Below are 23,312 nucleotides of genomic sequence, written 5' to 3'. Positions count from 1 at the left end.
GACAAAAAAAGCTAAAACAAATAGACTACTCTCTAGCCAAAGGACCAGGAAAGGGACCACAAAGCAAGACAAAAAACTTTTAGACAATAATTGCTCTACTTCAGCCAAACACCACAGAATAAACTGTGGCCCCAGTCCCACTGAGCTATTAGAAGGATTCAACCCACCTCCCATGTCTGTGGAGGTCCTTGGGGATCTTGAACTCTCCCCTTCCTCACCCAGGGAGGTATCAGTGGAGGCTTAGTGGGGAACACGGCCTCTTCCCCTACCTGGCAGTAACAAAAGTGGTACATCCACTTCTTCTGCCAGAGCAGTATCAGAAATAAGATGCAGAGTCTCATAACACAATACCAAAAATGCCCAGGTTTCAATAGAAATCACTCACAATACCAACCAAAAGGACAGGGCATGGGCAAGAGGGAAGTGGATTTAATTATAAAAGGGCAACTGAGAGGTCTTGTGCTGATAGAAATGTTCTACATCTTGGCTCATTAACGTCAATATTCTGGTTGTGAAGTCACAGTTTCGCAAATGTTATCACTGCAGGACATGGACAGCAACAGTATATAAACCAGAGAGATCATTAATCTGGCAGCCTCAACCATCAAGAATAAACTGGGAGGCAAGAAATTAACTTCTGAAGGTGAATGACCAAAATAGTTTGACACCTATATGTGCAAATTTAAACAAAGTACTCATAGAAGAATCTTACAAAATCAAATTATTTATTCTTCTTTCCCACACATTTCTAACAGGTGTGATTATATTTGTTTAGCTGCAGGTTTGCTTAGATGCACAAATCTGAGGAGATAAATACCTGCTACAAGGAAAACAAAGGCAGCAATACTGAGGCTCAATTGACAATATGAAAATATTGGGGATAATGGGAAGAAACAGAAAACTATTAAAAAACAGATCCAGACTAGATACAATGTGTGGTATTTTGGATTGAATCCTGCAACTAAGAGATTAGTGGAAAACTGGTGAAATTTAAATAAAGTCTGGAGTTTAGTTAATACTAATATACCAAAGTTGGTTTCTTAGCTTTGATAAATGTACAATACTAATGAAAGATGTTGATACTAGGGAAAACTGGGTGAAGGGTGCATGAGAACCCTCTGTACTACCTTTGCTACTTTTCTGTAAACCTAAAACTATTCCAAAATAACAAGGTTATCTATCTTTATGCCAGTACCATGCTGTTTTAATTACTATGGCTTTGTAATATATTTTGAAGTCAGAAAGTGTGATGGCACCAGCTTTGTTCTTTTTCAAGACTGTTTTGGCTGGCTATTCAAGATCTTTTATGGTTCCATATGAATTTTAGAATTGTGTTTTTCATTTCTATAAGAAATGCCATTGGGATTCTGATAGGAATTGCACTGAACTGGTAAACTGCTTTGGGTAGTATGGACATCTTAACAATATTAAGCCTTCCAATTCATGAACATGGATATCTATTTGTTTGTGTCTTTAATTTATTTCATGAATGTTTTGTAAGTTTTCAGTCTACAAGTCTTTCATTTCCTAAGTTAAGTTTATGCCTAAATATTTTATTCTTTTTGATGCTATTGTAAATGGGTTTTCTTAATTTCCTTTTCAGCTAATTATTAGCATATAGAAAACACACCTGATTTTTGTACATTGATGTTGTAACGTGCAACTTTGCTGGATTCATTTATTAGTTCCAGCAGTTTTTTTTTTTTTTTTTTTTGCAGTATGTGGGCCTCTCACTGTTGTGGCCTCTCTCATTGCTGGAGCACAGGCTCCAGACGTGCAGGCTCAGCAGCCATGGCTCACGGGTCTAGCCACTCCGTGGCATATGGGATCCTCCTGGACCAGGGCACGAACACGCATCCCCTGCATTGGCAGGCGGACTCGCAACCACTGCGCCACCAGGGAAGCCCTCCAGCAGTTTTTTTAATGGTGTCGTCAGGGTTTTCTATATATAAGATCATGTCATCTGCAAGAGCAGACAATTTTACTTCTACTATTTCAATTTGTATGCCTTTAATTTCTTTTTCTTGCCTAACTGTTGTGGCTAGGGTTTCCAGTACTATGTTGAACATGCAGAGCAATGGAAATGAATAGAGAGATCAGAAATAAATGCACACATATAGAGTTACCTATAGATCTTCAATAATGGTGCCAAGAATGCACAGTGGGAAAAGGATACTCTCTTCAACAAATTGTGTTGGAAAACTGTATATCCATATGCAAAAGAATGAAACCCTCATCTTACACCACACATAAAAATCTACTCAAAATTAATTAAAGTCTTAAACATAAGACCTCAAACTGTAAAACTCTAGAAGAAAACATAGGGGAAAGGATTCATGACAGTGGCCTTGGCAATGATTTCATGGATATGATATCATAACCAAAATACACATGCAAAAAAAGCAAAAACAAACAAGGGAAACTATGTCAAACAAAACTTTAAAGAGCTATTTTTAAAAAAGGACTCAGACTAAAAAAGTACATACCTCTGTGGCCATTTGGTTGGGGGACAAGCTGCCCTAGACACCTCAATTAGCTGACACAAATGTTCATTATATATACAGAATGTTTAAGCAGCAAGACTTGCAAGCTCATTTTCAAAATGAGAAAAACTGACAACCCTAAGCTTTGAATGACATCCAAAGCTGATTTTTCTCATGTTAACGGCATCAGTAGATGCCATTAGAATACAGACTTCCAAGTTCTTGGTTTGTTCTCTTTCTGTTGCTTCCATATGCCTAACTTCCATTCTTTTTTTTTTTTTTTTTGGTGATATGCGGGCGTCTCACTGTCGTGGCCTCTCCTGTTGCAGAGCACAGGCTCCGGACGCGCAGGCCCAGCAGCCACGGCTCACGGGCCCAGCCGCTCTGCGGCACATGGGATCCTCCCAGACCAGGGCACGAACCCGCGCCCCCCTCATCGGCAGGCAGACTCTCAACCACTGTGCCACCAGGGAAGCCCCTAACTCCCATTCTTGCCCTTCAAGAAAGCACATGATTATTTAAGAAATATTTCCTTTAAAATGGTTATGATAACATTAGGAACCTTATAACAGGTTTCAGTTATTAGCAGAAGATAACTAGCTAGAATTCCTGATTCCAGGGTTATGCTTAATAAATGAAGTGCTAAATAACCTGACTTACTTCAAAAGTACATACATTGGATTTTAATAAGCAAGTCCGGTATTCCCTGGTTCTGAAATTATTACTTGAAGACAGAACGGTTCTGTATGGTTCTGTACAGTTCAGAATGGTTGAACTGTGTATGAGGTCCTTCTGTTGGTAACTTATAGCCTTCTGACCTACAACAATTGACCCATAGGTGTTTAATCTTTAAAGTTGGTATAAGATTTTTAGCTCCTGTGGTGCTACTTACGAAGATGTACATTTCTTGTTCTTTGAGATTTTTATTCCTTAAAACTAAAATATAATTCACTGCATTAATCTTCAATTTCACCCAGAAGATACTCAGTAAAGCTGAATCTTCTATTTTTCTTAGGTTATGTGGCATATTGTGTAACTGCTCTCTTTTCAAGTCTCCATATAACCTATGATAATTTTCAGAAATTATTTACTGTAACATTTTTTCATATGATATTTTGCTAAAGTTTCCTGCCTTAGAAAAACACAGAAGATCTTTTAAAAAATAATATACTTTCTATGAAACCTGGTAGATTATGTATAAACACACTAGCTATGCAACAGGCCAAAAATATTAAAAAAAATTTTGCTTATAACAATGTATAACCATGTGGTCTTCAAAAATTCTGTAGTTTGATGAAAATATCTTTTGTTTAAAATTATCTTCTTCTTTGACCTCTGATTGTATCACCATAGGTAACTCAATTTCTAAAATATATCTAAAACGTCTAAATTTCTAGAATCTCTTAGGATATAAACTCTTTTAATTTGGTGGCTTAACAAAGAGTTTGAGGCCAGCAGATGCCAACCAGAACCCACCTAATTAATAGGGCTTGGCAATGCAAATTTAGTCACTAACTACACCAAGTGTGAAACCCAAATTCCAAGGGAGCCACCTGAGATCTTTACTTTACTCTATTTTTAAATGTATTTTTATTTTAATCACTGTTGTGGCTGTTCCCTGAGGAATTTAAACTACAATTTCTATCTGATGAGCTTGTAAGTAAAGGAACTATTTACACTGCTATGTCTAGAAAGACTGGGACCCAGACTTAATGAAATAAAAATGACAGCACACGCCTATCTCAATGACAAAAACTTAAATTTCAACTTAGTTATTAGCTTGTAACCTACGTTTTCTGATACAATTATTATTCTCTCCACCAGTCCTAGACCATTACTACTTGGGTATTTTTACTCTAGTTTTAATTTTTTTCTAGTTATACCTTTCATAGGAGGGTGCATCAACTCTTTGCAAAGTAAGCTTAAGAGAAATGCAAAATTTAAACAATGAGCCCAACTATTTATTTCAAGTCCAGCTCTGAGGAACAGAACATCTGCTTATTTCTTCACATTTGTCTCACTATGGAATGTTCTTCATAAGAGCAATGAAATAGAAATCAAAATATATTTATATTTACTAAACTCCAAACACAAGCAAGGCATGTGCTAGGCACAGGCTAGGTCCTTCACCTATAGTATTTCCTTTAAAACTCACAATAAGGCATCTTAAGGAGGCAAGGGAGCCTTCAGCAATTTAACCAAAAATCCTTAAAGAACAGTGGTTCTCACCCTTGGCAGCACACTGGGAATCGTTTGTGAAACTTTTAAAAATGATGACATCGAAGTCTTACGTCTACAAATTCTGATTTAACTGGCTTCAGGCACGAGGATTTTTAAAAGCTCTCCAGGTAATTCTGATGCACATCTAAGTGTTACAGAAAAATTTGGAAAAACCAGCTTTGAGGACTAAGGTCTCAAGTGAACCTAAAAAAAACTCTATATTTTTACATTTAGTAAAATAAAAGAATACAGGTAATAGACTAAATAAAACATATGAAACTTAATTCCCATTTACCACCATCTATTTCTAGAAACTCTTCGGGGCTTCCTTTCTCCTTTAGTTTCAGTGAGGCATTTTTAAATTCCTTTTACTTTACTTGTATGCATACTAGGCAATGTCAGTGTCTTTCTTTTTTTTTAATCATTGCCTGATTCCTCCACCATCCCAAAGTTTAATGCCCTTTGACGTTTGGTTTTTGACTCTAGAATTCATTATCCAGTGGTATGTTTGTGTTTAGTTTTAAAAAGTTATTTTTTTAACATGTTAAAAGCATATTATTATTCTATTCCTATTTCAATAGAGGCTTTGCCAGGGATAAATGGTGAATTTAATGCTAGATTCAATTTGCTAAGGGTAATTTATATTTTTGCATCTATTTTTATAAATATAAAAATTTACTGTTTTTCTTTTTTCTGTTTCATTCTTTTCCTGACAATTCCCACAGCTTTCTAGGTTTTAGAATAGTTCAACTAGCACAGCATTACCTGTTCCTTAAATTCTGATACTACAAAAGGAAGAAAGAAAGAAGAGAATGAAGGAAAAAAGGGAGAAAGAAGGAGGAAAAAATGGGGGAGGGAGAGAGAGAAGGAAAGCTGCTGCCAAAAGGATGTCATTAGAAAAGTTAAACGCATTAAACTGTTTAATTGATAGTACATTCCAATAAAACCACTTGTAAAATGAGCATATAAACGTTCCTGAGTACTGCGGGAGGGTGTTTTATTGTTCTTTTTTTTGAGGAGTGGGGAGGCAATTTAAAACATTTCTTCCATGGCTATTATACATCTATTTCTACCTGGTCCTAAGTTTTTTGTTTTTTGTACTTTTTTTGTAATTTATATTTTATTTAAAAATTGTCCATTCTGACAAGATTTTCCATTGATTAGCCAAGACCTGCATGTATAACTCCTGAAGTTATATGTGTCCTTATCTCTAATATTGATATTTATATTCACTCCCCCACCCCTTGATTGTGGCTCACCAGAGTAGCAGCTCAGGGAGGTCAGGTGGGCAATGGAGTTTTTTTTTAAGCTCAGGTCCAACTCACAGTGGGACCAGTGGGTTGCCCATCTTGTGGCTATTTCCCAGTTCCAGAATGTGTAATTGGAACACACATACTTAGCATCTGGAAGAATCCCCATATTGGGTTCTAGGTTTCCTAAGGCTGACTTTTGCTTTTTACTGACAACTTGAAATGAGTTTTGGGTTGATTTATTTTCATTCTTTCTTGTTTGATAATAACATTACTTAAGGCTATGTATAATTTAGTTGTACCCACATATTTTTATGTGTAATAATCTCAGTGGAGTATGTCACCTAATTAAAAATTGCAAGCTTCCTCTTTAAGATATCATTTTAAAAACTTTATGTGACCAATATTTTTCTCAACAATTGCTTAATTTCGGGTTTCACTTCATAGCAGTCAGAGAATATGACCTATACTATTTCTACTCTGAAAAACTGGAGGTATTTTTGTAAGCCTCGACTATGCTCTTTTTCTAAATGTTTTATGAACATTAAAAAAAATGTATGTTCTATTTATAGGGTAAAATTTTTATTTACAGCTACTAAATTAACTTTACTGATTATATTATTCAGATTTGTCACTACACAACCACTAGGAGATCCTCTTAGGTTCAACTTTACATAGGATCACAAGACTACTATAGGCTATCCTTAGCATCAGTTTACTCAGAAGGCCATGGGGATGACATGATATCGCAAAATGGAAATGTGTAGAAAGATAAATTTTGCACCAATAAAAATGTTATGATAATAGGTGTATTTTTAGAACCCTGTAAAAATATGCTGCCTTTTCAAATGACCATTTTCATGTTTTATGAAAGCATTTCTACTATAAACCAATTTTAGCAGTAAATAAAGCTAATTTTACTGTGTAAATTAAGGACTATCTCCATTCAATTTCCAGCAACAGAGTTATCTCTTTATATTAAAAAAAAATCAATTCTAATACATAACTAAATTAATAAATAAGAGGAAGATGCCCTCCTTCCAGTCATCTTAACATCAGAGTAAAATGACTACATAACAAAGTGTAACAGAATACTGAATTTAATAACATCAATGTTATTAAATTGGAACGGCCTGCTAGATGTCTAAATATGTTACCACTTAGCAATGCCTCTGATTCTACTTCCTACTCAAAGATAATATTAATATTCATGTTTGTCCAATCTGTGACATAATATACTATAAAACCAAATATGTGCCACAATACATTGATCCAATTATATGTAGTTTCCAGGTGATACAGAGAATGGAAAAGATTTATAAACAGAAACAGTGAAGAAAACTCAGATGAGATTTTCTATTTGCAATCTAAATGCTATCTTTGGATATGCTCAGTTTTCTGAATATCATTTATTTCTGTGTATAACCTTATTAAAGGGACTGAGAACATCAGAGTGAGCCATCTATAGGCAACACCAGCTCCCTTCTCTCTGCTTATTGCTCCAACTGCTTCTATGGTTCCAAGGAGTGAGATCACTGAGCAAATATTACGAGAATCTCTACTTTCCTGCTAAGATGCTCTACAAGGTCAAGCTATCAGGTGAAGGATCGAAGTGTAAGTGCTATATACAGGAAATTCCAAAAGAGACCTTTTAAAGCCAAGAACGTTTAATAAGGAGCCAGTCAGCGCCCTCAATCTACTTCAAAAACTGGGATTATCGTTTATCAAATTGTAAACCATCAATAATTTATAAAAATGAAAGAATATGACAGGAATGAAAACTTCCCATTCTGACCATCTGCTGATATAGCAAATTAGAGAATTTGCAGTATTTTAAGACCTGCACTAATTTACTATTTCTGTGAAGGGAAAAACTGTTCTATGGCTGTTTAACCTACATTTGCTGGAGTACCTGAAATGATCTCATACATGATTTAAATTACATTGTGTGTTTACTGTAGTAGGCATGCTTGGCACAAAACAAAGGAATAACTGCACAGCAGTGCCTCCAGAACTGAATTATGTGTGGAAGTCAAGTGGAAAACTCAAAAAACAGCAACACTATGATTAATAAAGATGTAACACTATGATGTCTTTAGAAAACAACACAATTCAAGCATTTCAAAATGTCTGTCCCACTATTACCTTTTAATGTTGGAGTTTATTTAAGTCTCAGAGAACCAAGCCTATCAACATTTATTTTGTTTACATAAAAACAGAGTAATCACAATCAGAATATCTACAATACCCATCCGATTTAAGACCATAAATGATCTTGTACCAGTCTCTGAGAATTACACTTGTTCTTTATTCAAGGAATAAATTCATAATGAAATGAAACTAGTAGAGTTTTAGAAGCAATTCATCAACACCTAGTTACCACAGGCCAGATCTTTCCTAAAAAAAGGTCACCCAAATCTCCAGTTCATGTTAACTGCTGATTTATACACGTTTAAGAAATTTGCTACCACTAGCATCTAATTCAATGAAAAGTTACTGAGAATCCATCTTGTACCATTCTACATCCACACCCTGTATGTAAAACGTGTTTGGGGGGTAGGGTGGAATTAAGGTAACAGGAAAATTAGTGGTGTGATAAATTTTTATATTAAATGGTAAAAAGCTGCTGCATAAAATGTCCTCTGGAATGAGGCAGCACTGTGTGTATGTGTGATGAAGGGAGGAGATAAAGAGAGAAGATGGGGGAGGTGAAGAGGGTGCCGGCAGACAGCAAAGAGAAGATATTTCTCTCAGGTATCCAGGTCAGAAGAAAGCTAGCTGGTTATGTGGTACATCCAATGGCATCGGTATTCACTGGGTGGAAGCAGTTAATCTGTAGTTACATGAATGGCGTAGGAAATGAATGGAGTAGGAAAACACTGTCAAGTTCTCTTAGCAAGCATAACATTGCAAGCCTCTCCCCAACTGTATGGCTAAGCACAGTCTCAAACCTTTTCTTACCAAAAGTTTTCTGCTCTATTTTTTCATTTACTGAGAAATTTTTTAAAAAGCCATCAGATGGTAAATTTCTTTTAAAATACATATATTGGGTTGGCCAAAAAGTTCATTCGGGTTTTTCCAAATGAACTTTTTGGCCAACCCAATACATCTGGTCTACAATAAAAATAAAGGAGAATAGGATTTGCATGAGAAACACTGGCTTGATAACCAATTTAGTTAGAACATATAGGTATTCTGTAAAATAGCCAATAAGTGATTTTTTCCCCGAATAATTGAGTTTTACAACAACAACAAAAAAATGACAAAGTGAAAAGATCCCCTTTTATTTAGAGAAGCTCTTGACAGGATGCATTATAGTTTTTTTGAGTGGAACACAATTTTGTTTATAAAAGACAAAACCATTTATAGCATGCACTTATAGCTGTTCAGTTAAAAGAAAATCTGTGGATTTTTGGTGCAGTGGGCCCCACAGGTGGCAGCCTGTCAGGAATGATAAAAGGTAAGAGCTAATGGAGAGGCTGTATGGTTAATAGTTCTAGAGCTTATGGAAATGAACAAAGGAAACAAAGAAGAGAGCCTATAGTTTGACAATCAGTCACATTACATAATGGCCATTTTCTTAAAGAAAAAAAGTGAACATCTATAAAATTCATATGTGAAGTATGCTAAGGAATTATGAGACAAATATCTATACAGATAACTTTAGTTCAAAGGAAAGAGAAGAAACAGTTATTAATAAGCAAGGCCTTCTACCCATGAAATGTGAAATGTAACAATGAAAATGTGGACATATTTCTGGAATTCAGGGTTTATACCCTAATTCACAAAATTTAAATGGTATCTGAAGTTTCATGGTCCACTGTCATTTATGCAATCATAACAGATGAATAAGCAAATTCGTGGTAGAATATGGTTGTACAACAATCTTCTACAACACAATCTGACCAGGTCACTCCTTTGATGACAACTCTTTAACGGCTCCCTATTCCTACCAAATAAAACCCAAATTCCTAGCTTTCTATGGCTGCTGTATCAACCACAAATTTATTACCTTCTAGTTCTGTATATTAGAAGGCCAGAACAGTCTCACCGGGCTAAAATCAAGGTGTGTCAGCAGGGCTGCCTCCCTTTCTGAAGGCTCCAGGGCAGAATCTGTTTTCTTGGCTCTTCCAGATCTAGAAGGCTTCTTCCTCCATCTTCAAAGCAATAGCAGGTTGAGTCTTTCTGACACTGCATCATTCTGACCCTCTCCCTTCTGCCTCCCTCTTCACTTTTTTTTTTTTTTTGCGGTGAGGGCCTCTCACTGTTGTGGCCTCTCCCATTATGGAGCACAGGCTCCGGACGCGCAGGCTCAGCAGCCATGGCTCACGGGCCCAGCCACTCCGCGGCATGTGGGATCTTCCCGGACCGGGGCACGAACCCGCGTCCCCTGCATCGGCAGGCGGACTCTCAACCACTGCGCCACCAGGGAAGCCCTCCCTCTTCACTTTTAAGGACTCTTGTGATTACATTTGGCCCACCTGGATAATCTCCCTTATGATCAGCTGATTAGCAACCCTAATTCCACTTTGCTGTGTAACAAAACATAGTCATAGATGATACAGCATATTCACAGGCTCCAGGGACTAACTAGGACACGGATATGCCTGAAGATGAAAGAGATTATTCTGCCTACCACACTTATCATATGGTATACCAGGCCCTCTACAACCCACCTTTTTTTTGACACACAGTAGGCAGCTAAATAAATGTCTGAGTGACATTCCTGCCACTACCCACAGTTCAGTGAAATAAAACAAAGAATTACTTGTCCTGAGTATTGCAGGATGTTTAGCAGCATCCTTGGCTCCTACCCACTAAATGCCAGTAGCACTTCTCTGGCCTTGTGACAATAAAAAATGTCTTTCAGACAATGCTTTAAGTCCCCTGGGTGGGGGGGGCAAAATTACACTCAGTTGAGAACCACTATTAAACAAGGATCTACTGTTTGTACGGAAAAGTAAATGTAAACCTACTTAATTCACACAATGACATAAAGCCATTTTGACTAGGGTTAAGAAAGTCATCAGTTTCTTCATTTCTTTCAGCTCAGTAAGAAAGTGTGGGGAAGAAATTAATTCTCGTTTAAGTTAAAAGAAAGTTATAACTAACACCTGGATAGTTTCTAGAACAAAATCTTTCCTCTTTTATATGTTTTTATTTTAAAGTAATTTATTTCAAGGTGACAGTTCCTGAAAAATCCAATGACTTATTAATATGATCTTCACATAAATAAGTACAAAATTGTGCAAAGCTGTTTTAAATCATTTCACTTTGCTAGGGTTTACGTAAAAATGAATTAGAGTGGCTAGGATAAAATGAAATCCGTATCATTTAATTTGTAAATTCTTTAGTTAACAAATCCTCTTTCATCAGAAGTGATATTTTATTTGTGAACATATTACTTTATACAGGAGAATTAAATCATTTTAATTGTTTTAAATTAATATAAGTGGACATGTTCTTTCTCATATTTTCTTCATTTGACTCTGAATCATGGTAGCACACCCTAGCTTTTGGTATAAGCTATGTCTTTATTCACATCACACAGTTAGGGTGAGACAACAAAGAAGCAATTGCTTCCAATGCACTGCTCAAAAGATCTAGCTGGAGTATGTATGTATGTATGTATTAGACTGATCTAAGGAATATTCTAAAAGGAAAATAAATCTGCAATTCTTAGCATCAAAATAGCCAGTCTTATGCCTCTGACTTTCAAACAATACAGTTTTTGCTGTTTTCCAGCGTAACTCTTTCCCACTTCAGACCAAGATAATTAACAATTATTTAGTAAGTGTTCAGTTTACCTTAAAAGTTATATAATGGTGAATTTTCAAGTAAAATATCCTTAGAAACATCATATGAGTATTAAAACACATTGTTAGGCTACAGTAATTAAAATAGGCAGGGTTACAGACTACAATTTGGAGTTCTGAAATAAATCCATGTTAATCTGGCAACAGAGAATCTGATTGATAAAGGTGGCATTTCAAAACAGTAAAGACAAGACAGGCTGCTGATTAATTTTGTGACACAAGCCATATGTGTATGTATGTGCATGTATGTATTTATATATTTATATACATATACATATACAAAAAAAGCTGATGCTCTACTTCACTCCTTTATCAAAAAATTTCCAGTTAAAGATTTAAATGAAGTAAGCCCATAAAAACACAAGAAATGATTTCTTAAGAGTGGGGTAGCCATTCCAATCACTGCATAAAACCATACACAACAAAAGAAGAGTTCGAAAACAAAGTCAAAAGCCAAAAAAATGCTGTCAAATTAAAGAGATGAAAACAACTACCACGGAAAACTCAATATACAGTGATGATCTCTCAAAGAGGAGTGCAGATCTGGATTGATCATGTCCTCAGAAGATAGCACTTCATCTTTCAGAAAGAGGGTCAAATGAAGTGAAAAGAAAAAAAAGCCTCACGGATAGCTGTGAGGGGGAATCTGAGAACTGAAGCAGAGACAATTTGCAAAACTGTACCCAGGACTCACAAAACAGAAAAACTATCCTAAGCCATGACATGCAAGACAAGCAATCTAAACCCATACTATTTTACCACAGTTCATTTAGATCCACGTATTCCAAGACAAGAAAACTGACAACTGATCCAATGGTAACTGCACTGAACTCGTGTTAAAGGTAAGACCAATGACTGACCCAGCAAATTGACTGGCTTACAAATTCTAACCAATCCTTGACAAGACCATTCTGTAACTAAACTCCAGCTCCCAATGTGTACATTCTCCCTTGTAGTAACAAGCTAATAAACCTAACTTTGTTCCTAGTTTTAGATAGATATATAGACAGACAGATAGATAGACAGATAGAAACAAAGATGAGAAATAAGGGCTGATTTCTTTAATCTATAAACAGCTTGTTCAGGTTACTGACTGTCACCTAACAAACTAGTCCAAACTAGGTGGCATAAAATAACAACTATTTTTTAATGTTAATGGAGTCAGTGAAGCCATCTTGGAGTTGGAACTACCTGAAGAGTCACTCACTCATGTGTCTAGCAGTTAATGCTGGTTGTTCTCTGGGACTTCTGCTGGGGAAAATAAGACCTATGTTCTCCTTGTGGATGCTTGGGTTTCCTTACAGCATGGCAACTGGCTTCCAAAAATAAGTGTCCCTAGGGAACAAGGTGGAAGCTATATCTAATGATCTAGACTCAGAAGTCATAAAGCACCAGCAAGCCTGACCAGTTTCAACAAAAGGAAATACAGGCCTAACATCTTAATGGGGAAGAATGTCAAAGTCACATTTTAAGAACGGCATACGGAATGGGAGATATTATTATGACCATTCTTGGGAAACATAATCTGTCAGAAAACTCTTATTTAAAAGCAAAAAAAAACAAATAAAATTTCTAATAGAAAAATATAAGTCATTCATCAAACAAAGGGATATAAATGAGCTACAAGCATCTGAAAAAGGCTCAGCCTCACTCATAATTAGAAAAAGTACATTAAGCAACAAATTACCGCTTTCTAACAATCATATTTTCCAGGGTACAGGACAACTCATGTACCACCACTGGGCACATAAATTTAAATTGTTAGTTGTTTTCCTTGAAGTGACGCGCTTACTTTCGAGAAAATGCATGCCAAATGCTCAAGTCTGAATGATCATATTTATCTTTCAGCTGCTCTTCCACTTCCACATTCAAGTAGCGTTCATGAAAAAGGTTTAATTCAGCTCACAACTCAATCACAAAGGTACTTTTCCTCAAGACCAACCACTGTCAGAGAATATTCCCATTTTGACACAGAAAATATTTAAAAGTTGAGCACTCAAGAGTGGAGATATATGAAAATTAATAATTTGTACTATGTCATCAAAGACATTCTTAAATGAAACTGGAGCTTTAAAAAACAAAAAACTAAGTGTATGGTAGTGGAGAATATGATGACTGCTAGTATAGTTTGCTGTCACTGACCTTATTAATGCTGAAGTGCCAGCAGTTATACCCACCACTGGGTACAAAACATTGTTTTAGCACCACCAGTACAAATGTTCACACAATGAAAAGGGAAATAATATCTTAGTATTATTATGAAATCATTATTATTATTATTATGAAACAATAATACTGTTGAAAGGGTTTGGGGAACCCCTTGTTATCTGTGGGCTACACTTTGAGAACTGCTGCACAAGAGATGCATGGGATGGAGATCCATTCAATGGAATGTCATTGTGTGCAGCTATTAGAAGAAATAATGCAAATCTAAATTTATGTACAGGAAATATGCTCATGCATTTACTACATTTAAGAGGAATCAAGCAGCAAAATAGAATGTATAGTGTTTCTAATTTGTGAACTACATACAGATGTTTATATATGTAAACTAAATGTTTGGAAAGATACATATAATGTTAGTAAAGGTTGCCTTGGCGAAAGGGTATTCCACATCATACAATGATTTTGTGATTTTTTAAATTAGTATAGGTTACTTTTATAATTTAAAAAGTCTTCAAAATAGGAACTTCCTTACGTAGAACAATTCTTTGAAAAGGCTTCTTAAATTTCCCTTTCCTCAAAAGATAGACTCCTTATAAAAACACAATTAGCATACTGATAATTTATTGAGAAAAAGAAAGAAGCAGAAGAGGAAAGCAGGAATAGAGTAGGAAAACCCATCAAGAAGACAGTCTAAAGTTCACTGTAATGTTACCTAAGTTCTCCCAAACCAGGTCATATTCTTCATCTAAAAATATGAAGACTTTATTTATTGAGTCAATACCACATTGCCAAAGTTTCCAAGTGAACAGTGGCAAATTACTGAACTCTTCCTGATTAAAGTTTTCAGTAACAATTCAAGTAAATAATGAATAATGAGAGGCTGCCTATTTTTTTAATACTCAAGAACAATACTGATGTAAGCAGGGAATTAATCTGAGATCTCAAGTAAAAGCAAAAACTTAGAAGCCAGCACTTTATTTAGTTCCAAGAGCATTTTCAATAGAATTTTCTTTTCTAGTGTCTTTTGATTACTATGATGTAGCCTACTGTGAAAGATCTTAACCTCTTGATCTCAGACTACTTTTTGATTAACATTTTAGCTCCACCACAGGGAAAAACTGCTATCTCAGGAGGATGCCCGGTTATCAATTTGTGCCTTTATTACATCTCAGTTGGATTATTCAATTCATTACTTCCTATCCTCTTGGATGGTTTAATGTTACTTGCAATTCCACAGTTTGTAAGAGCTGAATTAACCACTGCAATAGCATATTTCAAGATATGGGGTAAGTTTAACATTGATTTTGAAGTCTCACTTGGTACAGAAAGTTTTGTTCAATCCAACTTTGAAATATTTAGTATTTTTTATATAGCTGGCCTTAGGTATATAAAAAATATACCTAGGATAACCTTTTTTACATTTTAGCATCACCTAGAAATGAAGATAAGGATATATTAACAGCAGTATAGCAGTCAGTCAAACTTATAGGTAGAATCTAAGCAAAGCATAGATAAAAACAAGTAGATCCTCCCATTTTAAGAAACTGGCTTTGTAATAAGCTAATGGCATTGAATATTTTTAAAGAATATGTATGTATTATTTACCAACATACACAAGAAAATAGGTTCTGTGGGTAGATAAACATGCTAGCAGAGAAAATACTGATTATAAAGATCAATGCTTTGTACATGGTGAGCATTCAAAAATGCATATGGAATGAATACAAAAGAAAAATAGCTCATTTTGAAGATGCTACTCTATTGCCACTGTGTGGAGGTCAAGAGAAGCAGTTGTGTAACTGCAGCAGGTAGAATTATTTGGTACCTAAGAGTCAACAGAGAACTACTTTTAAGAGAATGGTGAACTGGGAGGATTTACACACTATTTTAATAAATTGGGCCTTAAGAGAATCAGAATGGTGAAAATATGTTAAGTGACAACCAAAAATAAGTGACAGCAAGCAAGTAATATAAAAATTTAACCAGTACAACTGCTTTACTTGCAAAATCAGAAGCAATCATTTATAGTCACTATTTTTCAAACTGTTCTTTAATATTAAAGTTTAAGAATTGAGTTTTAAAGCTTTCTTGGAGGCAGAGGAACAAAGACAAATTTTACCTATTTATAATGTTTTTTAAAATTAGATATCAATAAAAACATTCATAATGAAAAATTTAGATCTGATTTTCTTGTTAACAAACCAGCTTCTGAATGGCTTTTTCCTATTATCTATCTACAGACTTTATAGATCACTATGTATCAAAGACTGAAGAAAAAAATGAAAACATCTCAGCAATTCTGAAGGGAAAAAAAAGAATCAGATGGCAGGCCATAAAGTAACAAATGTGAGTACTTCTATGTTAATGATTAAAAAGCATTCAAGCCTATACTTCTATAGTTTCAATCAAGCAGTAGCATAAAGAATATCCAGTAGTATGATTAATGAGAAAAATCTGGCAATTAGTATAATAGATTTTCAGGGGCCATCTATGATACTATTATAGGTTATGTAAACAGCCTGTAAATATTTCATATTTTTGTTGAATAAAGAAAAATGAGAAAACGAGACATCTTTCATTGTTATCAAAATAAAATTTGAAAACTTCACAAATTAAGCAGGGATTAAATAAAACAATTTTTATTTTCAGTAGTAAAAAGTTGTATCAAAAGATTATTTTAGTAATGTGAAAATAAGAGAAACGATTTTTTTCTTTCAATACTTTAAAAATGCTGCTCTGCTACTGGCTTGCCTGCACTGTTTCCAATGACAAGTTTGTCACTGGCCTTATCTCTTTCCCTCTCTATATAATGTGTCTTTTTCCATTATGCTAGGAGGTGGATCCAAAAAGATATTGCTGTGCTTTATGTCAGAGTGTTCTGCCTATGTTTTCCTCTGGGAGTTTTATAGTATCCAGTCTTACATTTAGGTCTTTGATCCATTTTGAGTTTATTTTTCTGTGTGGTGTTGGAGATTGTTCTAATTTCATTCTTTTTTTAAAATTTTCTAATTTTATTTATTAATTTTTGGCTGCACTGGGTCTTTGTTGCTGCATACAGGCTTTCTCTAGTTGTGGTGAGTGGGGGCTACTCTTCGTTGCAGTGCGGTGGCTTCTCTTGTTGCAGAGCACAGGCTCTAGGTGCGTGGGCTTCAGTAGTTGTGGCACATGGGCTCAGTAGTTGTGGCTCACGGACTTAGTTGCTCCGCAGCATGTGGGATCTTCCTGGACCAGTGCTCGAACCTGTGTCCCCTGAACTGGCAGGTGGATTCTTAACCACTGTGCCACGAGGGAAGCCCCAATTTCATTCTTTTACATGTAGCTGTCCAGTTTTCCCAGCACCACTTAATGAAGAGACTTGTCTTTCTCCATTGTATATTCTTGCCTCCTTTGTCATAGATTAATTGACCATCGGTGTGTGGGTTTATCTCTGGGCTTTCTATCCTGTTTCATTGATCTATATTTCTGTTTTTGTGGCAATGATATACTGTTTTGATTACTGTAGCTTTGTAGTATAGTCTGAAGTCAGGGAGCCTGACTCCCTCAGCTGTTTTTCTTTCTCAAGATTGCTTTAGGGGCTTCCCTGGTGGCGCAGTGGTTGAGAATCTGCCTGCCAATGCAGGGGACATGGGTTCGAGCCGTGTCTGGGAGGATCCCACATGTCGCGGAGCAACTGGGTCCGTGAGCCACAACTACTGAGCCTGCGCGTCTGGAGCCTGTGCTCCGCAGCAAGAGAGGCCGCGACAGTGAGGCCCGCGCACCGCGATGAAGAGTGGCCCCCGCTTGCCACAACTAGAGAAAGCCCGTGCACAGAAACGAAGACCCAACACAGCCAAAAATAAACAAATAATTAAAAAAAAAAGATTACTTTAGCTATTAAGGGTCTTTTGTGTTTCCATACAAATTAAAAAACATTTTTTTCTACTCTGTGAAAAATGCAATTGGTAATTTGATAGAAATTGCAATGAATCTGCAGATTGTCTTGGGTAGTATAGTCATTTTGACAATATAGATTCTTCCAGTCCAAGAACACAGTAAATCTGTCCATTTGTTTGTGTCATTTTTTATTTCTTTCACCAGGGTCTTATAGTTTTCGGAGTACAGGTCCTTTGTCTCCTTAGGTAGGTCGGATTTTGCTTTTAAGCTTTGTTTGGCAGGAACAGAGCAATACCTAATCTAGGGCTAATTTTGCTCCACTGCCGAGGTAATACAATTCTGAGTCCTCTACCTAATACTCTGTGAATTCTGAGATTTCCACTCTGACATGAGGGACTACTCCCTGCTCTGTGTCAGCTCTGAGTATTGTTCTCGTAACAATCCATTCTGAAGGTTCTTTCTCTGGACTTGGGTAACTTCTGCACTTGTATGTGCTAATCAGTACTCAGGTGAAGACTGAGAGGGGACCCAATGAAGATCCCCAAAATTCTATGTGAGCAGCTTCCTCTTCTCTGGTAACCTGAGCCACTCTGGTGTCTTCAGATTTCCAGCTTCCTCTCCTCAAATCAGAGAGACCACTGGGCTCCCTAGGCCACTCCCTGGAAACTGAAGGCAGTAATATGTGGCAATCAGCGGGCTCACAGTGTTTGTTTTTTGTTTCTCAGGGATCATTATCTTTCGTATTCTGATCTCCAATATCTTTTTTAAAATGCAGGTGGTAAAGGCAGTCAAAACATACAGAAAAGTTGCTATGTAAGTCTAGCAGAGGGCAAGATCATTTCTGTAACTGGGTATGGGTAGGAAAGGTGATCAGTGAGAAGAGAGAGTACCTCATGAGAAAAATGGCAAAAGAGTAAGCTGAGTGGAGAGAAGGAGGATAAAGGGGCTACTCCAGATGGAAGGACTAGTATGAACTCCATAACAGAGACAAGAAAACATAGATATGAACGGAGATAAGTTATTTGGTTTAGCAAACACATGGGGAAAAAGGAAGACAAGCCTCAAAAGGTTGGCTGGAGTCATATTACAGAGGTCTGTAAAGATTAACAAGGAGTTAAATTCTTATTGCAGTGGTTCTCAACCCTGGTTGTATATCAAAATAATATGTGCCCCTTTAAAGAAATATGTATGCTTGATTCCCAGGCCCAGAAATGTAGTAGGTCTAAAGCAGGGAGGCAAAGGATATGGTTTGTCCAAAGTTAAAAACAGCAGAAAACAAGGAAATCTAGGTTAAAAGCTGGGAAAGTGATTATGAAAACAAGGACGAATTATGGGGCTCCAGATAAAGGTACAAAACAGATTTACCAGGAGAAAAGGAATAGTTAGTGAGGAAGAAGAAGAGGTTGTGATGAGAGAGAAATGTCAGAGTTCAGGATTTTGGATGAGATCAGTTCCAAATTAGGATAAGTTCAAGATTTAGCATGAGAAATAGAGGGGAAAAATGTAACAGAACTGGGCGAGTTGAGGAAAAGCGAAAAGCTCTAAATTCATAACCAGAGTGACATTTCATGCAAGTTGAATACTAAAGAGTATTTTCAACAATTGTATAATTTACTCAATGTTATAGGGTAAGGATTCTCAAAAGGCAGTTCAGAAACCACCAATAATAAGATAATGGATTAATCTCATATTATTTGTAAAATAAAAATGTCTTTTTAACATGCATTTCAAAATACTGATATTGAATTAAGAAGAAGACAGTTCCTTATTAGTGACAAATACAATTTTGTCTTTCTACTAGTTCTGCTGAGTTTTTTAGAGGTAAATGGGAACAGGCAAAAGAATAATCTTACTGGTTCTCAGTGATCAAAACTCTTCAGGCCTAGGGGCAGGACAGGAATAAAGACACAGACGTAGAGAATGGACTTGAGGACGCGGGGAGGGGGAAGGGTAAGCTGGGACGAAGTGAGAGAGTGGCATGGACTTATATATACTACCAAATGTAAAACAGATAGCTAGTGGGAAGCAGCTGCACAGCACAGGGAGATCAGCTCGGTCCTTTGTGACCGAGGGGTGGAATAGGGAGGGTGGGAGACACAAGAGGGAGGAGATATGGGGATATATGTATATGTATAGCTGATTCACTTTGTTATAAAGCAGAAACTAAGACACCATTGTAAAGCAATTATACTCCAATAAAGATATTTTTAAATAAATAAATATTATGTAACAATCTAAAAAAAAAAAAAAGAAAAACCTGTTCAGGGGGAGTTTACAATGTCCCATCCCAAACCACCACTATAGTGCAAGCTGCTGACATTATATTTGAACTAAAAATTTACAAAACAACATTGTGGAATATTTGCAGCTGATAATAAGGTAACTTTCCCTCCAACAATGTATTCTATATTCCAAATGTAAGTAAAAGTCTGAGGAAAACTGCTGTATTTCATAGTTACGCAAATAAGTTTTCAGGGAGAGTTGATGAGAAGGAAGGAAGCTGAAGGGAGGAGAAGAGGGAGGGAAACAGAGGCAGAAGTGGAGGAAGAGGCCATCTATCTGCTCTCAGAAAGAGAAATATCAGGTACCTGAAGGGTATGATTTTCAGACAAGTTCCACTCCCACAAGGCAGCACTTGTCCCTCCCTGACCCAGCGCTGTATTTGGCAATAGTAGCACAGGAGACAATACTCACTCGAAGGCAAAATGCAAGGTATGCTCAGGCTTTATTATATCTGCCACAAGACTTAGGATCTGGTCATGAATTTATCAAATAAAATGCAACCCAACCTAACATATCATCAATTTGCTTAGCTGTGCTACAGCAAAAGCAGAAGACCATATGAATGATGTTTAGGTAGACCTTTATTTGTGCTACTGCTTCTACTAGCACAAGTGAGTGAGAAGCTAGTGTAGTTTTAATAATGTTCAACTTATTTATACCCCATTATCAATTAAAGCATCTCTTAAGTATGTATAAAACTAGATTATTATTTACAGAAACAGATTATCAAAATATTTCTAGGGCTTAAACTTTAACAGGAAAGCATGATCAACACAGCTTTACTTATTATATCAAATGTTTCATTAACAATGCTTTCTTAGCAGGTGCCAAAACATTGCCAGAAAGCATTAATATGCTCAAAAACTTAAATTTGAGAAGTGTCAACCTATAAATGCCTAGTATGTCGCATTTCACAAAAAAAGAAATTATAAGGAACTTAAAATGTTAAGGTATTAGCTAAGTTCTTTATAGAAGAGGTCATGAAATTACCATTCTACTACTGGAATATACTGGATTGAGAGGAAACTTAGAAATGAAGTGTAATGCTTAAGCCACGTTCAATCTTCTCAGAATTAGTTCCCCCCAAACAGAACAGAGAAGAGCTGGATAAAAAAGCACACAATCAAAAGTCTGGACCGCTTAATAGCTTTCCTGAACAGAAATTTCATCCTTATTTAAGATGAAATACAGAGAATTCTCATAAACTTATGGAAAATCATTTGGCACATTTGATATAATACTAATCATCCACCTTTCTAAATTATAATCACTGCTGCTTCACTCTACCAAAGCAGCTACTGAAATGAATACGCCACATTTTAGGGACTACTTTAAGACAACAATGACAGTCAGTAAATCAGACTTTCAACTATGTAATCCTGGAATCAAGCAGCTACACTTTTTCTTCCAAGTAAATAAAAAATTTCATTTTAAAATGAAAAAAACTCTTTGATGCTAGATTGGTTTTTCTTTTGAATAATAATTCATAATCATCTACCAGCAAACACTTCCCTTTGAAACTACAACCAAGACACATTTAGATAATTCTCAAATAATTTCTAATGTTAAAGATATCACAGTACAAGAATGATGATATAATTACAGAAAGAAAGTACATAATTCATTCTTGTAACCCTGAAGATACAGTGAAACTAATCTTGTTTGTTACTGAAAAATTAGCACTGTATTCACAATTATATTTATTCAAGGCTAATATACATAATCTCAGCATTAATCATAAACACTGTGGTATTTATCAGCATAAGACTAAAAGCCTTATGGCTAAGGCACTGGAAATCTTAATAGAGATGACAATATAAATCTACATCAAATAGCTACTGTGACAACTAATTTCAAATAAAATCAGCCACTTTAAAAAATAAAAGTTGTTCTATAAATCAATACTACCTAAAATAGAATAATGATAAAATAATGAGTGCTCAAATAAAACTAAATCAAAGAACTTTAAGGGTTATTTCGAAAACTATGTTCTTACACTGCTCTCTGAGATAGTACTGCACTTACCTTCAAAATAAAGTTAGAATTAAAATTACTACTCTATGATGTTACTAAGGATTCTATATGTAATGAAGAATAGACCTGGGTAGATCAATTTGCAAAGGGCAGATCTACCAGACTAACCGTGTTACTAAGTGTACAAAAAGCTGATCTGAAAGGAAGCAGAATACCTATTATTCATTTATAAGTTCAGAACATTATTAAGAAAAATGTTATCGTATTTTTCTATAACACCAATGATATATTCAAGGCTTAAAAAGTAGAGGGGAAAAGACAAATTGTTATGTTCTACCAAAAGATTATCATTATTCTAAGTGAAGAAAATACATTTTGCATGTATTTAGGATACTGCTTAGCAGTCTCATTTCATGGGAGAAATATTTCCAGAGATATATTCACAATTGAAAACTTCACTAGGACACAGATAGTGGGGAAAGAAAGGAATGGTATTAAGAGCTTTAAAAAAAAAATCAAATAATTTTTTAGCTCATAGGCCTTGGAATTTGCTAATCCAATTTCCCCCTCATTTCTCAGATGAGGAAATGATTCTCAAGAGACAAGGTGACTTCCTCAAGGTCATAATTAACAACACAAACAGGACTAGAATTCAGGTTTTATGAACTCTTGGATATTGTCCTTTCCTCTACACTAGTGCTAGGGAAATGACATCTAGCATAAAAACAAAGTAAAATGGATTAAACTCAAACACAGTTTAAAAGAAGGCTGTCAGAGCCATGCAGTATTAGCTGTACACCTAGGATGAAGCCCTTGAGGATTAATGTGGGATAATTCAAGGAGTGAATATCATGAGTAGACTAATGATAGCCAACACTTACAAAGTAATTATTAGGTGTTCAGCATTATCTATCTCATGACCATTTTATGTATTAATTTATTTATTCTATTTTTGAGGTAGAGAGTGGTGTTGTTCTCAATTGCGAATGAGGACAGAAAGTACAATGACGTTAATAACTGGTGAGGTCAGGAGACTAGAGCAGATTGCAAGAAAAAAAGGAGAAAAAGTTTATTTATGTAACTATTTTATATTCACGTGTCAAAGTATTTAAAAATTTATGATTATAAATAATTTTAGAGATAAGATATTTTAGATGTTTCCTATTTTTGGTTCCTTTTTCTTATCAGACTCCTGTAGTGAGAGTTATGGTTTTCAAAACAATTTAGCAGTTAATTTAAAGGCATTC

General features: G+C 35.7%; 1 protein-coding gene across 4 annotated transcripts in view; it reads right to left on the bottom strand.

Moving 5' to 3' along the window:
* The window catches only part of IPO11 (importin 11), a 434,194-nt gene that overhangs the window by 222,234 nt on the left and 188,648 nt on the right, over nt 1–23,312 (bottom strand). The gene's annotated exons all lie outside the window — the stretch shown is intronic.

This window comes from Stenella coeruleoalba, assembly GCF_951394435.1.
Source record: "Stenella coeruleoalba genome assembly, chromosome: 3".
Taxonomy (NCBI): domain Eukaryota; kingdom Metazoa; phylum Chordata; class Mammalia; order Artiodactyla; family Delphinidae; genus Stenella; species Stenella coeruleoalba.
The sequence above is the reverse complement of the archived record's forward strand: the minus strand, read 5'-3'. Positions and strand labels throughout refer to the sequence as shown.